Raw genomic sequence first — 23,240 nt, forward strand, 5'->3', positions numbered from 1 at the left:
AATGATTTGGAGTGACACAGGAGGTTTGAAAAACGATTATGGCTTTTGCGCACGCCCGGTTCTACTCTACGGCGCTCTCTTTCACCTTCGTGGATGGAAGTCGGGGGCCGGCGCTCGGCCGGGTGGCTGTCCGGGGATGCTGGATGGGGCTCGGACATGGCTTTTACGCACGCCCGGTCCTACTCTACGGAGCTCTCTTTCACCTCCGTGGATGGAAGTCGGGGGCCGGCGTGCGGCCGGGTGGCTGGCCGGGGACGGTGGATGGGGCTCGGACATGGCTTTTACGCACGCCCGGTCCTATTCTATGGAGCTCTCTTCCACCTCTGTGGCTGGAAGTTCCACCTCTTGGGATGGAAGTCAACGCCGGTGCTTGAGGCCGTGTGGCGGTGAACTATTTATGTTATAGTTATTTGATATATTTTATTTCGTGAAGCAACTTGTATATATTTTTATCGTTATAGTTCAGTAGTTGTTGGCTCGTTGAACTCTTGTTTTTTTAAATAAAGAGCCGTTTACCAAACCCACGTCTTTCCTTGTACTTTAACGCTATAATATAGTTATATACTAGATCTGTGAAATAACGACGAGGCTGACGTCAGGGCGAACGCGCGGCGTTGTTGACAAAGGACGAGGAATTTGATCGATGGATTTAATGATTTGGAGTGACACAGATGGTTTGATAATATTATTGCTTATATAATAGTTATTTGATATATAATTTATATATCGTTATGTGGGCCTGTGGAATATTTTGAAGTGCATGCGCTGTCAGCTTGCGCGCACCCGGCCGGCATTGTTGACATAAAGGACGATCGATGGATTTAATGAATTGGAGTGACACAGATGGTTTTATAAACGTGTTATTTATATAATAGTTATTTGAATAACTCTGAATGTTACGTCAGGCCCGTTCTCAGCTCTTCGTTTGTGTTTATGTCACATTAGCATACCTATCGTTTAGCCTGTTGTTGCTCGTTCATGTCTGTTCTTGGTGTTGGATTTTGTCAAATAAATTTCCCCCAAACTGTGACTTATACTCCGGAGCGACTTATATGTTTTTTTTCATGTTATTGTGCATTTTATGGCTAATGCGACCTATATTCCGGAGTGACTTTTAGTCTGAAAAATACGGTAGTTTGTGTCACGTCTACAGGTTCATAACATCAACAGTATTAACATGGCCACTTCGTAATATTTACTTTTGATTTAATTTTGACTCAGCCCTGTGTGAAGAATCGCTGTTGTGATGCCAGTTCAGCTTGGAGCAGCTTCACTTCATCAGCGCGGTCACTCCCTGTTAGCTTGTCGTATGTGTTAGCATGTTTAGTTTGATAGTGTCTCTTTAGGTTGAAATCCTTAAACAAGGCAACCGACTCTTTAGAAATTAGACAAACACAATTGCCTTGATTTTCAGTGAAGAAGTATTGTAATTCCCATTTCTCTTGAAAGCAACGGTCCTCAATGTCAACCTTTCTTGTTTTCTTTGCAGTCACCATCGCAGAAATGAGCGGAGAGGGGTGGTGCTTCCACCTTTTGGCAATAGGAGGAATTATAGATTCAAGTTTCATGATTTTTTTTATTCAGTTTGACAGTGCAGGCGGGCCATAAATAATACATTATAAGACCGAAGCTGCGGGCCGTATGAAATCTGACAGAGGGCCGGATTTGGCCCGCGGGCCGGACTTTTGACATGCCTGTCCTAGGTGCTGTTACACGCCTGCTCACCAGGTAATCAAGTCAATCACCCACACCTGCCAGCTGCTCGTTAGGCGTCCTATTTAAACCCTGCGATCCCATCTCTTCCCTCTCAGTCTGTATATTTTCTCTGTTCATTGTTGATGTAACCTAACACAACTTTGCTGTCTGAATAGAAAGTGATACCATGCTACTCACTACAGTCTCAGCTATCTCCACAGCAAGGATGGCTGCACAGAGTTCGAGTCTGGGGATTGTAGTATCTTTCAAAGGTGTCAGCTTTGCTTTCCCAAACACAAATCCAATTTCAGAGTGTCCATCTTCGTCGGTCACCTTCAGGTAGGCAACCGCTGCAATTGCTTTGGTTGACGCATCCGCGAACACACACAACTCTCTCGATCTTGCTGCAGAGGTGGGGAGAGATGTGTAGCAGCAGGGAATCTGTATGTCTTGAAGGCATTGTATGGAGGACTTCCATCTCTCCCACTTTGCTTAGGGGTGTTCAGGTAATGGTGAGTCCCACACACCATGTCCATGGTTAGCTCTCTCAGCAATGATCTCCCTTGTATGGTGACTGATGAGAGAAAGCCAAGTGGGTCAAAGATACCTTTTATGGTTGAGAGCACGCCTCTGCATGTGTAGGGCTTGTCGACACTCTGCACTTTAAAGGTGAATGTGTCTGTGACTATGTTCCAGCTGATTCCCAGGCTACGCTGTATGGGAATGTCATCAGTGGTAAAGTCCAGGTCTTTGATGCTGCTTGCACGGTCCTCAGGGGGGAATTTAGCCATGACAGCTGCACTGTTTACTGTAATCTTGTGCAGCCAGAGATGGTTGTAGGAGAGAATCTTCCGTGCCCGCTTCACCACACTGATGGCCTCTGACTCTGTTGCAAATGACTTAAGGGCATCGTCCACATAAAAGTCTCTGTCAATGAATGCTCTAACATCAGAGCCGAATTCAGATTCTGCTTCTCTTGACGCTCTCCTGAGGCAGTAGATCGCTACGGCGGGAGATGGTGTGTTGCCAAACACGTGCACACGCATCCTGTAGTCGATGATATCTACTGTTGTTGCGGAACCATAGAGACCTCAGGTAGTCTCTGTGCTCCTCCTGGACTACAAAGCAGTAGAATGTGTTGAATGTCGGCAGTCACAGCAATTTTCTCTTTTCTGAACCTGATGAGGACACCTAAAATCAGGGCCTTTTAGCAGGACATTGTTCAGTTAAGGACTCCATAAAGGATGATGCTGATCTTGTGCCCATTTTAAACAAATGTGGCGCTATTGTCCGGTTCTTCCGTCACAGTCCAAAAGCAAGAGACAGACTGAAAGATGGACAAAATCTGTGGTTGGTTTTATTTAGATTAAACTATCGTTTTGGTTAATTTTAACATCAAAAGGTGTACCGTAATTTTCGGACTATAAGTCGCGTTTTTTTTCATAGTTTGGGTGGGGGGGCGACTTATAATAAGGAGCGACTTATATGTGTTTTTTTTCAAAAATGTTCAAAAAAAAAAAAAAAAGTGAAACCGCGATAAACGAACCGCAATGTAGCAAGCGATTACTGTAATTTGAATTTCAAGTGACGTCAGCAGCGCGACGTCGCGTCAGCAGCAGCTCCGTTGAGTCAATCTTTGTCCTTTATGTAAACAACCGCCGCGCTGCTGACGCGACGTCGGCGCGTCAGCAGCGCGATGTCGCGGTCGCGCGTCAGCAGCGCGACGTCGCGGTCGCGCGTCAGCAGCGCGGCGGTTGTTTACATAAAGGACAAAGATTGACTCGACGGAGCTCTCTTTCACTTCCGTGGATTGAAGTCGGGGGCCGGCGCTCGGCCAGGTGGCTGTCCAGGGACGGTGGATGGGGCTCGGACAATGCTTTTACGCACGCCCGGTCCTACTCTACCGAGCTGTCTTTCACCTCCGTGGATGGAAGTCGAGGGCCGGCGCTCAGCCGGGTGGCTGTCCGGGGACGGTGGATGGGGCTCGGTCATGGCTTTTACGCACGCCCGGTCCTATTGTATGGAGCTCTCTTCCACTTCCGTGGCTGGAAGTCCACGTCGCCACACGCCTGGAAGTTTGTTTTGTTAAATAAAGAGCCGTTTACCAAACCCACGTCTTTCCTTGAACTTTGTTAACGCTACAATATAGTTATATAGTAGATCTGTGGAATAACGACGAGGCTGACGTCAGGGCGCACACGCGGCGTTGTTGACAAAGGACGAGGAATTTGATCGATGGATTTAATGATTTAGAGTGCACAGATGGTTTGATAACATTATTGCTTATATAATAGTTATTTGATATATAATTTATATATCGTTATATGGGCCTGTGGAATATTTTGAAGTGCAAGAGCCGTCAGCGGCGCACACGCATTGTTGACAAAGGACGATTGATGGATTTAATGAATTGGAGTGACACAGATGGTTTTATTAACGTGTTATTTATGTAATAGTTTTTTTAATAACTGAATTTTACGTCAGGGCCGTTCTCAGCTCTTAGTTTGTGTGTTTATGTCACGTTAGCATACCTATCGTTTAGCCTGTTGTTGCTCGTTCATGACTGTTCTTGGTGTTGGATTTTGTCGAATAAATTGCCCCCCAAAATGCGACTTACACTCCAGAGCGACTTATATGTTTTTTTTCACTTTTTTGGTCATTTTATGGCTGATGCGACTTATACTCCGGAGCGACTTATAGTCCGAAAATTACGGTATTTATATCTGCAGCTAACATAGGTTTCAGTAAGAGTCATACTTATTTTATATTAAAAAATTTAAATTTTCACACCCACCCTAGACCAGAATGGGCAAACTACGGCCCGCGGGCCACATCCGGCCCGTTTAATCCGGCCCGCCAAATTATTATTATTATATATTATAAATTGTATTATTAAACTTTTTTTTGGGTCATTTTCCCTGCAATTACTATGTTTCCCCAATAGATGGGGAAGCGCCCGCCCACGCATTTACTCCCGAAAGCCGTGTCAGAAAGCTCAGTGCACACTCACAAGTGCGTGTACGTACTAAGTAGTACGGAGCCGGCGCACTCTGCGCTCTATTTCCATCAGTGCCGAATTTCGAGTGTGGGCTGTGACGTCAGCATTCTCGTAATTCGCGCTCTGAGCTTTCAGATACAGTTTTACGATAATGCCACCCACAAACCTTCCCCTGAAATCCTTCCATTAAAATGAGTGGCCCGAGGAAAAGAAAGGTCGACACTGAGTGCCGAGTGTTTAAAAAAAGAGTGGACAATTTGGCTCGACCTACGAGTGTGAGCAGACGTTCAGCCACATGAACGTCAACAAAGCCCGTCAGATCTTGGTTAACGGGCCGACGCCTCGGTTTTATCCTAAGAATTACCACAACAAATTTTACTGCAGACCATGATGCACTTGCAAAAATGGGAGACCAACAATACTATTGATTTCTTTATTACTTTATTTAGATGTATTCTTTCACTGATTCTTCAAGATGATGTATTTGGTCAGAATGTTTGCCGTTTGATGTGATTTCGCCTCATTAGATAAACATATTTCATAAATCTGACCTGCAGGCGCTGAAGTGATGCAAACTATTATTCATAATAACAGTGTCGTATATAATGAGAATCACTGATAGTAGTTTTTTGGTGAAATATTTTTTTAATGCTGTAAATAAATGTATTTGTTTTCAAAAAACATGTTTTGAATATCCATGCTTTACTACCTACTAAAAGTACGAACCTTTTATGCAATGACCTTTACATGTCATTTCTATTACTTCACACAAAAACTACATCCATCTGCTCCTGGTCCGGCCCCCCCGGTCTAAATTTAGAACCAAATTCGGCCCGCCAGTCAAAAAGTTTGCCCACCCCTGCCCTAGACCATCACTAATCAAATGCATTTTCACAACATCCTGGAACTACAGTGTAGTTACTACACAAAGGTAAGGATCACAGGTTAAATGTATTGAAGAGAACCTCAATGTTGAATAGACGTCTAGATGTTCAAACGATCATTAGCTATTAGCGCGATTAGGGCTAATCGCGCTAATAACTATTAGCCATCATTCGAACGTCTACTCAATAAACGTCTAAAAAACTTTCACATATAGCCGTCTAATAGAGGTCTAATAGACTTCTATCCCGTAGACATCTAAAAAACGTTTACATATAGGCATCTAATAGACGTCTTTGCTATAGACGTCTATGGCATAGACATCTATATTTATTACACTTTTAAAGCATTTTTAGACGTGTTTTAGCCGAGACGTCTGGGTAGCATATAGACGTCTAGTAGACGTCAAAAATGCTGGCAGGGACTTAAGCTATTTGAAGAGGTCACTTGGGAGGTCTCTGCCGACCAGTAAGTAAGTTTCCAAAATCATTATTTTGGTGTATTTTCTTCAATTTTCTGCAGGACAACAAATAAATAACCCTGTGGCTCGTGCAGCTTTAGGACTCTCGGACCACTGTCTAGTTCATCTTATCCCGGCCTACAGGCAGAAACTAAAAACGTCTAAGCCTGTGGTGAGGACTGTGAGGAAGTGGACAGTGGAGTCAAGGCAGGACCTCCAAGCCTGCTTTGACTGCACAGATTGGGGAGTTTTTGAAGCTGCAACTTCAGACCTGCATGAACTCACTGACAGTCACATCAGACATCAGTTTTTGTGAGGATATGTGTGTGCAGACTAAGACCTTCTGCACGTACAACAACGACAAACCTTGGTTTACACCGAACCTCAGGAGGCTGCGCAAAGTCAAGGAGGAGGCCTACAGGAGCGGCGACCGCGACCTGTTCAAGCAGACCAGAAACACACTGAACCGAGAGGTCAGGAAAGCCAGGAGGTGTTACGGGGAGAGCCTGGAGAGACACCTCTCTGCCAATCCTGATCCCTCAACAGTGTGGAAAGGTCTGCAGAGCATCACGGGCTTCAAGAAACGAACCCCTCCTGTGGAGAGCCCAAGGCTTGCTAACCAGCTAAACAGGTTCTACTGCAGGTTTGATCGGTCCTCCCACACAACGGGACCTCCTGCAGCACAATCTAAATACTCACCTCCCCCCACAACTGCTCTGTCCACACCTCTATCAACGTTGTCACCCACTCTCTCTCTTGCAGAGGCCGTGCCCACACTCCAGATCCGCGAGGAGGAAGTGCGCCAGATGTTCCGGGGACAAAAGATCAGGAAGGCACCGGGCCCAGACGGCGTGTCACCTTCCTGCTTGAAAGTCTGCGCTGAGCAGTTGGCGCCCACCTTTGCACGAATCTTCAACCATTCCCTGGAGCTGTGTGAGGTGCCCTCGTGCTTCAAGAGCTCCACCATCGTTCCAGTGGCCAAGAAGCCCGCCATCACAGGTTTGAATGACCTATAAACCTGTCGCACTGACATCTGTGGTCATGAAATCTTTCGAGAGGTTAGTGCTGAACCACCTGAAGGATGTCACGGGGCCCCTGCTTGACCCCCTCCAGTTTGCCTCCCGGGCAAACAGGTCGGTGGATGATGCGGTCAACATGGGACTGCACTACATCCTGCACCACCTGGACACCCCAGGAACGTACGCCAGGATCCTGTTTGTGGACTTCAGCTCGGCGTTCAACACCATCGCTCCTGACATCCTCCAACAGAAGCTCATCCAGCTTGCGGTGCCTGCCTCCACCTGTCAGTAGATCACCAGCTTCCTGACCAACAGGAGACAGCGTGTGAGGCTGGGGGGCATCACATCTGACACCCAGACCACCAATACTGGAGCCCCTCAGGGGTGCGTCCTCTCCCCACTGCTCTTCTCTCTCTACACCAACGATTTCTCCTCAGGTGACTCTCCTGTGAAGCTCCTGAAGTATGCAGATGACACCACTCTCATCGGACTGATCCTGAGACTGCGTACAGACAGGAGGTGGAGCGGCTGGTCCGCTGGTGCAGCCAAAACCACCTGGAGCTGAACCCGCTCAAGACCGTGGAGATGACCGTGGACTTCAGGCGAGACCCTTCACCACTTTTACCCCTCACTATCCGCAGTAATACTATTCTCTCCACAGACACCTTCAAGTTCCTGGGAACCACAATCTCTCGGGACCTGAAATGGATCGGCCCCATAGACTCTGTCCGGAAGAAGGCCCAGCAGAGGCTGTACTTCCTGAGACAGCTCAAGAAGTTCAACCTGCCGTGAGAGCTGCTGAAGACCTTCTACACTGCCATCATCCAGTCTGTCCTCTGCACCTCCATCACTGTCTGGTTTGGATCTGCCTCCAAACAAGACAAGCACAGACTGCAACGGACAATCAGGACTGCAGAAAAGATAATTGGAATCAACCTCCCATCTATCCAAGACTTGTACCTGTCCAGGACCAGGAAACGTGCAAGGAACATCTCTACAGACCCTTCTCACCCAGGCTGCAGTCTGTTTGAACTACTCCCCTCCGGACGGCGTTATAGAACTCTGTACGCCAAAACCAGCAGACACAGAGACAGCTTCTTCCACCAGGCTGTTGCTCTGATGAACTCACACCACTCTTAGAGCCAGAGTCATTACTCTGCAATAACATCCTGCTCTCCACACCTTTTTTGAATTGTCTATACTGTTTGTACTATGTGTCCTCTCTGCATCCATTGCAGCCTGGTCATCCTGGAAGAGGGACCCTGCCATCTGTGGTCTCTTCTCAAGGTTTCTCATTTCCCCTAGCTGGAGTTTTGAGTTTTTCCTTGCCCTCTTGGGAGTTTAAGATCAGGGGATGTTTTAGAATATTTGCCATTTTTCACATGTCCTGAGTGTTGTTAGTCACCTAAATGTTGAACAGAGGCTGTGATTTACCGAAGTCAAATTCCTTGTTTGGCACGCTCAAACATGGCGAATAAAAACTCTTGAATCTTGAATCTTTGGCCCCACATCTACTTGCACTTGTTTTCAAAACATTAAACACAACAAACTGGTATCGCCCACGGCTAGCTTGAGTAGACTTCATTGCATATGTGGCAGATGAACCAAAAACAGAATCATCAGGCTGAAATGAACTATATGTACAATTGATAATTAGCTAAGAGGACAAACAGTAGCTTTGAATGCGAGAGACATTTTTACAGAGTTCTTGTAATTTAAGTTTTAAATTTCTATTTTCATTAAGAAGAAGATGGCAAAGCATTGATTGGGACAACTGGTGGGAATTTAAGAATGCACTTTAATGCACCAGCATTGTACCTTTGGCTACATGCAACAAGAGATTCTGGTTAAGGTATGTCAAACTTTGGGCGGTGTAGGAGCCTAGAGCAAGTAGGCTATGTGAATGTATGAGTGTATGTGTGTACTGTAAAGCTCCATAGTATGTACCGTATTTATTCTAATTATCGCCCATATTCTAATAATCACCCACTGTGTGTTAGCGATGACATAAATAAAAAACATTGATACCTCTAATTATCGCCCGTGTTGCTAAAAATTCCCCCCAAATCTTACGTTTTCCTCCGCGACCGCATGCCGACGTCATTGCGCAAGTTTAAATATGACTAATTGACAGAACGTCGAATGTCCCTTTTAAATTGTTTTTCTCCATAAACTATGATACAATTACACTCGTCACTCCGCTACAATATCCTCACACAATTACGTTATCGGGGCGTGCGCTCGAACAAGACGATCGCGATAACATAACATGACGTGCGCAACATGTGATGTGCGACGGTAACGTCAATTGACGCACCCCGCTGTTAGAGGTAGATCAAAACAGCCGCTGTTCCAGTGTTAAGAACACCAGTGAGATGCAGGTATTGCATACAACATAAGGAAAATATACATATTATCGCCCATTTCAGTGCCCCTTGGCGATCGGACAAAAAGGGTTCTCTATTAATCGCCCACCCCCCCGTTGGACATAAACCTTCTCTAATTATCGCCCTGGGCGATAATTAGAATAAATACGGTATGTAGATATATAATATACACTGTTATACGTATAGTGCACTCCATTTACAATTTTATGCTTTTTGGTGGGGGTAACTGACGATGGAAATGCTCAAAATAGTAGTGACAGACTGACAAGTGCAGTTTCGTTCGACTTGAAAAAATATTGCACAGGTGGCTGATGAACATTTATGACGGACCGGTAAATTTACTGATTATCATTATTTTTTGCATTTTATACTAATGCAAATTAGTTGTTTTAAACTAAACATGTTTATACGTACGTATATACTGTAAGAAATCAAGAATGCATTTTTTACTACTTAATGTGTTTAGTTTTACCAAGTGTAAAACCTAAAGCTGTTTAAGGCAATCACATGAGAATTTCTAGTCTACTAAATCCTGGCTTGGAGTGCAGGTGTCATGTGGTTTAGTGTGACGCATTGTTTGCTTGGATTTTTTTGGGGAGGAAATAACCAAACCAGAGAAAAACAAGGTAAATATTTCCAATCATCTACAAAAAGTTAACAAATGAGGGTTCAGATTTTCAGACCACTAGCATAGTCATAACCACTTTTCACCTCACCTAATAGAGATATGTTAAGGAGAACCTGTTACCGACACTTACCATTGATATGCAATTTATCTAGCACAACTTGCCACCCAGCCTTTCTCTTGCCATCTTCCAGCATTAAGTGCCTTCAAAGCCAATTACAAAAATTTTTGTAGTTGTGGTAGTTAGAAAAATCCAACTGTTGTTATCAGAGGTGTGCTGGAGGTCAGATTTATCAGCTCAGTGACTCTTGGTTTCTGTAGACGTGTTTTTGTCAAATCAAGTGTACAAAGCGAATGTAACAGAATAAACCACATAAATCCTGACATTAATCTCTACATGTGGTGTGGGAGGACTATATATAAATATATAAATACAAGTGCAGTAGTTCACAGTTTTTTTTAGGGCTGAATAGGTATGCTGCAAAAATCAAAGACATCTAGTATTAATTTCTTGGACTGGTTATTGGCTTTGCTAATGCTGCCAGTGCCTGTTGTGTTGGCCCTTCAGGGAAAAAAACATGTTTTACTCTGAGACAGATCAAAGCAATGCAACTGGGATCAAAGACCAGCATTGGTAGCTTTGGTTACATCCGTGTTGTTTACATGGATGCTGAAGGCAATTACATCAAATATTACAAACTTTGAAAGATAAATCCAAGTATTTTGATGTCCCGTTTGAAGTATATCAGTGCATTTAGGGAGTCTGATTTGGCAACAATTTCACAACAATTTAAAAAGCCCTATAAATAGCGCTCTGGGTATCTCGCTAAATAGCTCCACTTGTGTTCATAGTGTCGATGCCTGTAGACATAACCAAGCAGGATCAGAACAATTCCATCATTCCTTTTTCAAATGTGGGGAAATATTTGAATAATACTTAAAAGGGATGTATGCTGCATCTTTTTCTAACATCAGATATTATCTTCTCTGTAATCTTCCCAACAGGTCACACAGAGTGGGAGGTGAAGAAGAGGGACTTCAACAACTTGCCTGCTGTTATGCTATAGGCTAAACACCCACTCAAGCACCGACTCTCCTTTTTCCTTTTACCCCTAACCAGGCGTTCCCTCTAATTTTTCAAGTGTCTGTGCAAACACACAAGGTCCCTGTGTACACTGTGGACCACTGTGTGCAACACCAGATTAAATAATAAATGAATAAACAAACAAATACCTACCTACCTACCTACCTACCTACCCACCTACCTACCTACCTACCTACCTACCTACATAAATAAATAAATAAATACATAAATAAATAAATAAATAAATAAATAAATAAATAAATAAATACATAAATACCTACCTACCTACATACATACATACATACATAAATAAATAAAATATTGTCAATGCGAACTTTAACTTGCTCGGGGGGTCGGATTTTGTTTTGTGTGACAGCTCGTTCCTTTTCTGTCGGTCTTTTGCGCTCTCTCGCAATAATGTACCGATCCCCTGTCCCATCTTGAGTCTTTGTACAATTCCAACAGCTTTCAAATGACATTTCTGCTAAATGTGACGCTTGAGGTAGTCCAACTTCCATCCCTTCCATATTTTTCCCTCCGTAAACTCGCCCGTCACTTTGGCTTCGCTCCATGTTTTGCAGAGGAGACCTTTCACATTCGAAAGAATCTCACCCAGTTTCACCGTTTCCTCTTGTACTTGCACACACTCCGACAGCCATTCAATCTCACAAGAACTGCCGCACCTCTTATTTATTTTGGCTTGGCCAGTGGATGTGTCGCTGCTCATTCGTTTCACCACGATTAACTAATTTAGCATTTGCTTCGCTTGAATCCGCCGCACTGTCGTTAGCTAGCTAACCTGCGCGGCACGGATGGGCAGAACACATGTTCAAGCACTGTCAATTCTATGATTGGCTATGTAGCATAAGTGAACCATATCATATCATTGGCTGGACACCTGTCAATTCCTGAAAGCACAGAAAGAAAATCATTCGTTCCCTTAATTGGATTAGATTAGATTACGTCTAACATTAGATATTAATCAATCAGTTTATGCAGATTTGTTTTTGTGTGCACAGCATGGAGTTTCTTGTGTGCAGAGACTGCGCGAACAGTGCGCAATTGCGTAGCTGCGCAGCTTCGAGGGAACACTGCCCCTAACTCAGTGTTTCTCAAATAGTGGGGTGCGCCCCCCTTGGAGGGCGCAGTGCGATACCAAGGGGGGCGCGTGTGACACCAGGGAACATGCTTTTCTTTTGGCTGTACTAGATTAAAGGGTAATTAGACATCCACTGCAGTAGGTGGGAGTGGCGGTATCACTGGAAGAGTTTGCGCAAGGAGTAGTCGCTTTACAGTGTAGAGCAGGCGATAAAAAGTGCAGTGGGACACCATGGAAAAATATTGAACAGGGTTGAACAGAACGGCGGAGAGAGACTGAGATAAGAGAATTGAGAGTCACACAAAAGCTAAGACAAGGAAATATGACGAAGCGTACGTAGCGCTCGGCTTCAGTGCGACTACGATGGGAGACGAGGAAAGACCGGTGTGATTACTGTGCCTTACACTTTTGGCAGTCATTGCACCCCTATCACGCTGATAAGATGCTTAAGGTTTTTCAGCACAAATGGGCTGAATATTGCCAACAATCATCCCACTTTGTGAATGCTACTTCAGTCAATCAGCAAGCACTAAGCATCATATAAAGCAGCGTACCAAATTGCTCAATGCAAGAAAAAAACACATCATTGCAGAAGAGCTGATACTACCTGCAGCCGTGGATATGTTCTCCGTCATGCTGCCTCATTTTGAGCGCAAATCGTTTTATTCATTTTTGTTTTGTAGGTTAAAATGTTTTATATATTGTGCTCCTGAGTTAATGTTGCTGATTACTTTGACTTGAATATTATTTATTGCTATTTAATTTAATATTATGTATATTTATTATTATTTTATTGTATTTTTCCAGGCGGCTCGGTGGGGCACTGGGTAGCACGTCCGCCTCACAGTTCGGAGGGTGCGGGTTCGATTCCACCTCCGGCCCTCCCTGTGTGGAGTTTGCATGTTCTCCCCGGGCCCGCGTGGGTTTTCTCCGGGCACTCCGGTTTCCTCCCACAGCCCAAAAACGTACTGGGTAGGCCGATTGAGCACTCCAAATTGTCCCTGGGTGTGAGTGCGAGTGCGTATGGTTGTTTGTCTCTGTGTGCCCTGCGATTGGCTGGCAACCGGTTCAGGGTGTCCCCCGCCTACTGCCCGATGACGGCTGGGATAGGCTCCAGCACGCCCGCGACCCCCGTGGGGACTAAGCGGTACAGAAAATGGATGGATGGATGGATGTATTTTTCCAGCATAAAATGGCAGTTGGTCAAGAATGTTTATAGTTTAAATAATAATAATTTATTTTTAATTTCAGGCAAAGTGATGCACATTGAATCTGTTCTGTTACACACTAAAAAACAATGTTATTAATAGTTATTCTTTATTGTAAGTTGATCTTTCTTTTTTATTTATATTTTGTTTTTCTTTAATGTTAATAACATGGGGGGGCGCGAAATGTTTTCTTCTCCCTAGGGGGATCACAGAAAATTATTGAGAAGCACTGCCCTAACTGGATAATAGACTCTGATATGCCCCTTGAATCTATGTACGTGTGTGTGTGTGTGTGTGTGTGTATGTATGTGTGTGTGTGAGTGTGTGTGTGTGAGAGAGGCCTTCCACATCCGCTGCCTGCAAAGGATCCTGGGTGTGTCTTGGGAAGACAGGGTGCCCTATGTTGAGATCTTCGACCGGACCCACTCACTCAGCATTGCCATGCTCCTTGCGCAGAAACATCTACGTTGGGTAGGTCATGTGATCCGTATGCCTACCCACCGCCTCCCTAGGCAGATCCTCTATGGCCTGCTTTTGGGTGGTCAGAGATCTGCAGGGGGCCAGAAAAAGCGCTACAAGGATCACCTCAAAACCCTCCTGAAGAAGTGTGACATTACACCTACATCACTCGACTCCCTGGCTGCTGCTCGCCACACCTGGAGTTCCACCTACCACCAGGGTATTACTCACCTTCAGGAGCAGGCCACAGAGAGGAGGATACAACGCCTTGCACAGAGGCATCAGCGTGCTGCAGGGCCAACACCCTCCAGTACCACATACCCCTGTCCCTCATGTGGCAAGACCTGCTGATCACGCATCAGCCTGCACAGCCACATGGCTATGCACCGCCGCAAAACACCCCAATAACTGTCCATACTTTTAATCTGGAGCAATGTCATCATCAAAATCAATGGACTGCCCCTAAGTGTGTTTGTGTGCGTGTGCGTGCGTGTGTATATGTGTGAAATTTACCAACACAAAAGTGTCAGCTGCTTGTGGCTCAGCCAGAAGGCTCGCCCCCAACACCCGGAGGTCAAGTCAAGTTTATTTATATAGCCCCAAATCACAGACAAGTCTCAAAGGGGTTCGCATGTGCAAAATTGACAATTTATCTCAACAGCCCCTTATCTTAACTCCCAATAGGGCAAGGAAAAACTGAAAAACCCCGACTGGGGAAAAATGAGAAATCTTGAGAAGAGACCACAGATGGGAGGATCCCCATTCCAGGATGACCAGGGCAGTACATAAAGCCTCTCAGAACGTGTCGCGTTTGCGTATGTTGGTGACTGGTGAAAGGAAATAGACGTGAGAGGGCACTTCATCTGCAGAGAGGCTGCTCATTTTTTTGCTGTTAAATCAGCCATGGAGAGACTCATCCTCGTGATATGTTGAAGTCATCATAAGTAGAGAAGTCTATGTAAATTTGGGTGCCAATAGATAGCTGTTTTTGTACATTTTAAGCGATAGTCTTTGCAAGGATATCCGATGGGGAAATTGTGATCTCTTCCTTCCATGATGTAGTCAGACTAATGTGTCAAATCAAGCAGACTTCACCCATAAAGTGGGCGTACCGCCCTTCTGTTCCAAAATACCGTTATATCTCTTCTGATATTTTTTTTCAGGGGAGAATTGTAGCGTTGACATAATTTTTTAATACAGTTCTATCACATAAATGCCAATGTTGGCTCGCTTTACAGTCCCTTTAAAGCACAATCATTTTCGGTTAGGCAAAGGAAGTGTCATGCCCGTGCCAGAGCACGCCATACTTACATGCCATTGACCCCCGCTGGATTCCGAGCAGTAATCTGCTCAAAACTGGTCGATAATCCGCTGCTTCTAAAAACAATAGTCTCCAAATAATAAAACGCAGGAAGCAGTTGAGGGGAATTGCAAAAAAGAATTGTGAGAAGCGCTTTGAATACTTAAGGTAAAAAAGGCACTGTACAATACCATTTACTATCTTGGACTGGGATATTAGGCATACTCGGTATTCTCGCGCCCAAGAAACCCCAGGTCTGGTGGCCAATAATGGAGTGAGAAATTAGGCATTCTCCATATGGCATTCTCTCTCCAGGTGCTCCAAATGCCCACATGCGGCAGCCATCTGGGCAGATTTAATAAAGTGAAGGGGCCCAGGGGCCAATAGTTTTTTCTGACATTTTTTAACTACAAAAATTTCATGCAAATACACACTGTTATAAAACAATTTTCATTGTCACAATTGTCTTTATTTTTCAAATGACAAAATAACCAAATATAAGCCACTCAGGCAGATGTGAACAACTCTAAAAGCACAAATTCTGCCTTTCATTCATATCTGAAGAGTCAGATAACATTGAACAAACTGTATGAAATACCTTAAATGTACATGAGTTTAAAATTATTTTTGCCTCATGAACATTTTAAACAGGAGTTATAAGTAATGCACAGTTGTCTGTTATTATTAAAACTTAAAACAAGTGAATTTTGCTCGTCATTTACTATATCTTTCTCGATTGGTGACGAGATAGCCTATAGGGAGGAGGTCCAGAAGCTCACGAACTGGTGCTCTGCAAATAACCTGGCTCTGAACCCCAAGAAAACAAAGGAGGTCATCGTGGACTTCAGAAGGAAAACAAGAGATCCCCCTCCCTATGCATCAACAGCGAGATTGTGGAGAGGGTCCACAACATCAAATTCCTGGGAGTCCAGATCTCTGATGACCTCTCCTGGACACGCAACACCTCAGCTGTCATCAAGAAGGCTCAGCAGCGTCTACACTTCTTAAGAGTCCTCAGGAAGAGCAATATGGATCAGAAGCTTCTGCTCGCCTTCTACCATTCCTCCATTGAGAGCCTGCTGATGTACTGCCTCACCACCTGGTACGGGAGCTGCACTGCTGCAGATAGAGGGAGGCTACAGAGGACAGTCAAAGCAGCTCAAAGGATCATCGGCTGCCCTATCCCCACCCTGACGGACATATACAACACCCGGTGCGTCAGCAGAGCTCACAACATCATCAGACAACACACATCCCGCCTCCCAGCTGTTTGAACTGCTTCCTTCTGGCAGGCGCTACAGAGGCATTCGAACAAGGACTACCAGACTGAAAAACAGTTTCTTCCCAAGAGCCATCACCACTCTGAACTCTGAGAGAACAGCTATAATATAACACCGATACTCCTTTAAAAACTACGTGCAATAACTATTTATTATTTACTTTCTGTACAAACCTCATTCATGTTAATACATATACCCACATTGAATATACTGTAAATAAGATTTTTAACCTTCATTCTTAGACTAATAGCTATACTGTAAATAAGATCTTTCACTTTTATTCTCAGACTTCCTTTTATACTTTTTTAAATTTTGTAATGTTTGCACTAGGAAGGGAGCAGCTCTCCGAATTTCATTGTACAACTAAGTTGTAAAACGACAATAAAGGGCATTCTATTCTATTTATCAGCAAGGTGTTAGCTTGTCGTATGTGTTAGCATGTTTAGTCTGGTAGTGTCTCTTTAGGTTGAAATCCTTAAACAAGACAACAGTCTCTTTAGAAATTAGACAAACACAATTGCCTTGATTTTCAGTGAAGAAGTATTGTAATTCCCATCTCTCTTGAAAACGACGGCCCTCAAAGTCAACTTTCCTTGTTTTCTTTGCAGTCGCCATGGCAGAAATGAGCGGAGAAGGGGTTGCGGCACGGATGCAGACTGATATTACCGTAATTTTCGGACTATAAGTCGCTCCGGAGTATAAGTCGCATTTTGGGGGGCAATTTATTCGACAAAATCCAACACCAAGAACAGTCATGAACGAGCAACAACAGGCTAAACGATAGGTATACTAACGTGACATAAACACAAACGAAGAGCTGAGAACGGCCCTGATGTAACATTCAGAGTTATTCAAAGAACTGTTACATAAATAACACGTTAATAAAACCATTTGTGTCACTCCAATTAATTAAATCCATCGGTCATCCTTTGTCAACAATGCGTGCGCGCCGCTGACGGCGCTTGCACTTCAAAATATTCCACAGGCCCATATAACGATATATAAATTATATATCAAATAACTATTATATTAGCAATAATGCTATCAAACCATCTGTGTCACTCCAAATCATTAAATCCATCGATCGTCCTTTGTCAACAATGGGTGCGCGCAGCTGACGGCGCTTGCACTTCAAAATATTCCACAGGCCCATATAACGATATATAAATTAGATATCAAATAACTATTATATAAGCAATAGTATTATCAAACCATCTGTGCACTCTAAATCATTAAATCCATCGATCAAATTCCTCGTCCTTTGTCAACAACGCCGCGCGTGCGCCCTGACGTCAGCCTCGTCGTTATTCCACAGATCTAGTATATAACTATATTGTAGCGTTAACAAAGTACAAGGAAAGACGTGGGTTTGGTAAACGGCTGCGTGGACTTCCAGCCACGGAAGTGGAAGAGAGCTCCATAGAATAGGACCGGGCGTGCGTAAAAGCCATGACCGAGCCCCATTCACCGTCCCCGGACAGTCACCCGGCCGAGCGCCGGCCCCAGACTTCCATCCACGGAGGTGAAAGAGAGCTCCATAGAATAGGACCGGGCGTGCGTAAAAGCCATAATAGTTTTTCAAACCTTCTGTGTCACTCCAAATCCTTAAATCCTTCAAACTCTTCCTCCGCCGTGTCACTTAGAAAAAAGCCGCTAATGATGCCGGTAGTACGTGGGGTCCTTCGTCATCTTCGTCATCCCGTGATCAATCTTTGTCCTTTATGTAAACAACTGCTGCGCCACGCCGCGTCGCGCTGCTGACGTCACTTGAAATTCAAATTACAGTAATCCCTTGCTACATTGCGGTTCGTTTATCGTTTTTTGGAAAATATTTGAAAAAAAACACATATAAGTCGCTCCTTATTATAAGTCGCCCCCCCACCCAAACTATGAAAAAAAACGCGACTTATAGTCCGAAAATTACGGTATTAAAGCGGTGCTGCCACCTTTTGGTAAAAGAGGAATTACGGTTTCAAGTTTCATGATTATTTTTATTCAGTTTGACAGTGCAGGCGGGCCATAAATAATACATGATAAGACCGAAGCTGCGGGCCGTATGAAATCTGACCAGGGGCCGGATTTGGCCCGCGGGCCGGACTTTTGAAATGCCTGCCCTCGGTGCTGTTACACGCCTGCTCACCAGGTAATCAATTCAATCACCCACACCTGCCAGCTGCTCGTTAGGCGTCCTATTTAAACCCTGCGATCCCATCTCTTCCCTCTGTCTGTCCCTGGATGCCACTCGCTAGCTCACTGTGCTCTGTCCGTCTAACTGACCACCTGCCCGTTATCGACCACATTGTGCTCGCCGCCCATCCTGACTCTTCACCTGTCTCTGACCACGATTACCGCAAGCACCCTGCCGTGCTACAACCTTGCTTTTCTGCTCTCTCCACCAGGTCAGCTCCTGCCTACTGGCTTCCCAGTGTGCCGTGGAGCGCGTTCCTCCACGAAGCCAATGGCTCCAGCCAACTTCCACGCCGCGAGCCGATCACCATTCCATTCCAGCCTGAGCTCCAGCACTCGAATTCCCCTTCCCTCATCCTCAATAAAGTCTGTCATTCTGCATTTGGCTGTCCCGTCTGATCTGTCACAGGTGCACCTAGTGCGGCAGCCATCTTAAACAGGGACATTAGGTGAATGCCAAATTCTTCCTCTGGTGACAGTTTTAATCTATCCTTGCTCACTTTTCACTTTCACTTTTCTTCCATTTTTCTTCCCTTCCTTTTTCCCTGCTTCCAAGTTTCAATCCATGTCTTTCTTCTTTCCTTGTTGTCTTGATTTCTTCTTTTTACCATCTGCACATTTTTTTTAAAACATTCAAAATAAGTCGGAATTTAAGATTTATTTATTCTATACTACAATTCTACTTCCTACATTCTTTACTGTTTACTGATTCAAGCCATTCTGCCTTAACATTTCCTGTGAGGGAGGGGGCATGGCTCAGTGTTAGAGTGGTCATCTACTAAACCAGAAGTTGGGGGTTTGATCCCATTATGAATATGTTGAGGTATCTTTGAGCAAGGTATTGAACCCCAGTTGCTCCTGAATCTGAGTCATCAGTAGATTATTGAGGAAGTCAGTGTGAAATGGGTTGAGGACATTATTGGGTGGAAAAGCAAAAGTGAAAGACCATTTACCACATGTTTAGCTCATTCCAAATCATTGTATATTATTCTGTCATTCAATACCATTCCACATCATTCAATAAGATTAAGATGTAGTTTAAGATCAGGGGATGTTTGAGAATATTTGCCATTTTTCACATGTCCTGAGTGTTGTTAGTCACCTAAATGTTGAACAGAGGCAGTGATTTACCGAAGTCAAATTCCTTTTTTGGCACGTTCAAACATGCGAATAAAAACTCTTGAATCTTGAATATCATTTCAAATTCTCAGACCAAGTGCAATTTCTCCAGAAATTGCATTTCCTAGTTAGATACATATTTGTTTTTCTGTAACAGAAAAAATTTGAAAAATATCAGTACTATATAAGGTAAATAATGGGAGCAACTGTATCTAAATCACTACAAAGGAAGAGGACACCACAGTTCAGTTCACAGAACAGCTCAGTGCTTCAAGGTTTTCTGCTGTCTGACAGTTTGTGCTCACAGGGTTGAGTGGCTTGAACATTTCATATGCAAACCAGAGCTAGTCTGGCTAGTTTCATTTGTCATAAAGAGCACTTAGCAAGAATCAAACAGCCGCATCAGATGCGGTATGACACTTCCAGACCCTCGAGCAAAAACACCACAAGTGCTTGTTCAGGGAAGTGGAAGAGGTGACAAAACACATCAGGTAATTTAGTGTTTGTGTGATTGTTTACCCTTTCCCGCCATAGATGTTCCTACATAACATTCATGGTCATTAAAAGTGACAGGAAATAAAGACAAGCTATACTAAACATATTACGAGTTACTCCCTGATCCCTTGCCCCATTCAATTCACCAATAAACCCTGCGCACGACAAAATGTTAACTTTTTTATATGCGCCTGGATGTATGCCCGCTGGTTTCCGCTCTATAGAAATACATTGTAAACTGCATGAGTAAAGAAAGGTTTTTAAATTGTTAATGTTCATTTGAGTGGGCTGTTTATGTTGTAGAAATCAGCAAAACAACCGTTTTCCGCACTATTTTTATGTGGATGAGGCTAGCGCCAAAGTAGCTGGTAGTTCAGTTGATCGCGAGCGCATCGCTAGCACATCTAATTCCGTGTTCCACACAAGTTAATACAGAAATAATGCCTTAATTCTAAATCAAATGCGATATTATTGTGCAATTCACATTATATTTAAGGTTAATACCTATAAATATTATCTTTGATGTTACAATTCCCCTTTACTACCTGTGTTACATCTTAAATTGACATGGAATAAACAAAATACTGGACAAATACTTACTTTCCCTATTGTCTGCTGCCACATGCTGTCCCGACCCTATTCAAGTGCAATACTCACAAGGGGTTATCCGACAAATTGTGAACAACAGTCGGACTCAAATGAGGCAGGAGCGGCCTCTCATGCCTGGAGGTCCAATCCTCATGACAAATGTTTTCTAAGTGTCACACCTCACGATGCTGTCACAACAACTTGTCTGAGAACGGTGCTTGTCAGTCGGACTCAAATGGCGAAGAAACAGTCTCTCCAACCCGGAGATCCAGTCCTCACGGGAAATATTTTCAGTGTTGTCAGCCAGACCTCAGCGGACCTCCGCCTGTCCCCTTCCACCCACTCTGACGAACTGGCACTCATGACCCGCCTTCGTAACAATAGTTTCGAGACCCTGTAATTGGAATGAGCGCATTCCAAACCCTTGGGTGAGAACCCGTTGGAGGGTAAGTCTGGTGCTAGCAGCCGCGGTAATTCCAGCTCCAATAGCATGTCTTAAAGTTGCTGCAGTTAAAAAGCTTGTAGTTGGATCTCGGGATGTGAGCTGACAGTCCGCTGTGAGGAGCAACTAGGAATGATGGAATAGGACCCCGGTTCCATTTTGTGGGTTTTCCCTCCTGAACTGGGGCCATGATAGAGAGGGACAGCCTGAGGCATACATATTGCACCACTTGAGGTGAAAGTCTTGGACCGGCGCAAGACAGGCCAGGGAAAAAGCATTTGCCAAGAATGTTTTCATTAATCAAGAACGAAAGTCAGAGGTTAAAAAATGATCAAATATAAAAATGAAAGGAATTGATGGAAGGGTCACCACCAGAAGTGGAGCCTGCGGCTTAATTTGACTCAACACGGGAAACCTCGGCCGGACACGGACAGGATTGACAGATTGACAGCTCTTTCTCCATTCCGTGGGTGGTGGTGCATGGCCGTGGGTGGTTGTGCATGGCCGTTCTTAGTTGGAGCAATTTGTCTGGTTAATTCCAATGACGAATGAGATGCCGGCATGCTAAATAGGTCGGCGGCCCCCGAGCGGTCGGTGGGCAACTTGTTAGAGGGACAAGTGGCGTTCTGCCACGTGAGATTGAGCAATAACAGGTCTGTGATGCAGACCAGTGTGTACCAATTTCTTGTGTAACCATATGAACCCCACTCGTGATAGGGATTGGGAATTATTTCCCACCAACGAGGAATTCCCAGTAAACGTGTCATAAGTCGGCGTTGATAAACTCCCTGCCCTTTGTACAACACCGCCCGTTGCTACTACCGATTGGATGGCTTAATGAGGTCCTCGGATGGGCCCCACCGGGGCCGGCCTCCATGCCAGTGGCTGCATCAAGAAGACACTCAAACTTGACTATCTAGAGCAGGGGTGGCCAACCCGCAGCTCGCGAGCCGCATGCGGCTCTTTGCCTGGTTTCATGCGTCTCTTTTACGTTCATATCAACATTTGTGTTTATTTTTTGTGCGTATTTGCTTCGCTTGAGTTCAATATGGTATTTTGGTCAAACGCGCATGCGCGTGAGGTGAAATCCCGCAAAGGAGGAGGGACAAACCCATTCGAGGAGTGTCAATTTCGCTCTCAAAATGGCAAGGAAAAAATGCACAGCTAAACGAATATATGACGATGAACACAGGACGTTTTTAACAGAGTTAAAGTTGTTTTTTGTTGAACGCAATGGCAAGCCATTCTGCCTGATATGTCGGACGTCATTAGCGCATTTAAAAGCTTAAAATCTTCAGCGCCACTTCAGCTCACTTCGTGCTAATATCTATAAGGACTTTCCAAAAGGGACTGAATTTCGCAAGCGCAAGTTTGGACACTTTGAAAAGTCAGGCAGAAAAATAGGTACAGTTTTTCAAATAAATTACGAAGCACTCAGAGACTGTCACGCTTGCATTGTTTCAACTGGCTTGGAACATTGCACGGGCTAAAAAGCCATACAATGAAGTGGAGTTCGTTAAAAAATGCCTCAGTGACGTTATTGAAATCTTGTCTCCTGAAAACGACAAACTAAAACGAATGGTCTGTCCCGCCACACATAGTAAGTGAAAAAACTTTTGTTTTTGTTTGTGGAATTTGTTGAACTGAGAGTTTGTCTGTGTGAGACAATGCACACAATGTTCATTGTTGAAAATGTGGTCTTTGGTCTGGGGTTTTAGTACTGTAGGAGTCAATTTATGTCATTATCATGTTGGTGCGTGACATAATAATGTCACACAATAAATTTGGCTGAGCAGAGGGGTGTGTGTGTGTGTGTGTGTGTGTGTGTGTGTGTGTGTGTGTGTGTGTGTGTGTGTGTGTGTGTGCGTGTTTGTGTGTGTGCGTGTACACACGTACGCACACAGACACAAACT

General features: G+C 44.3%; 1 long non-coding RNA gene across 1 annotated transcript; it reads left to right on the forward strand.

The window, feature by feature from the left end:
- Positions 1-428: 428 nt before the first annotated feature.
- On the forward strand, positions 429-21,986 carry LOC119120101. The gene is made up of 3 exons (XR_005097450.1): positions 429-439; positions 4,441-4,445; positions 21,437-21,986. It is a non-coding gene; the product is annotated as an uncharacterized LOC119120101 (long non-coding RNA).
- The last annotated feature ends 1,254 nt before the right edge of the window (positions 21,987-23,240 follow it).

This window comes from Syngnathus acus, chromosome 3, assembly GCF_901709675.1.
Source record: "Syngnathus acus chromosome 3, fSynAcu1.2, whole genome shotgun sequence".
NCBI lineage: Eukaryota > Metazoa > Chordata > Actinopteri > Syngnathiformes > Syngnathidae > Syngnathus > Syngnathus acus.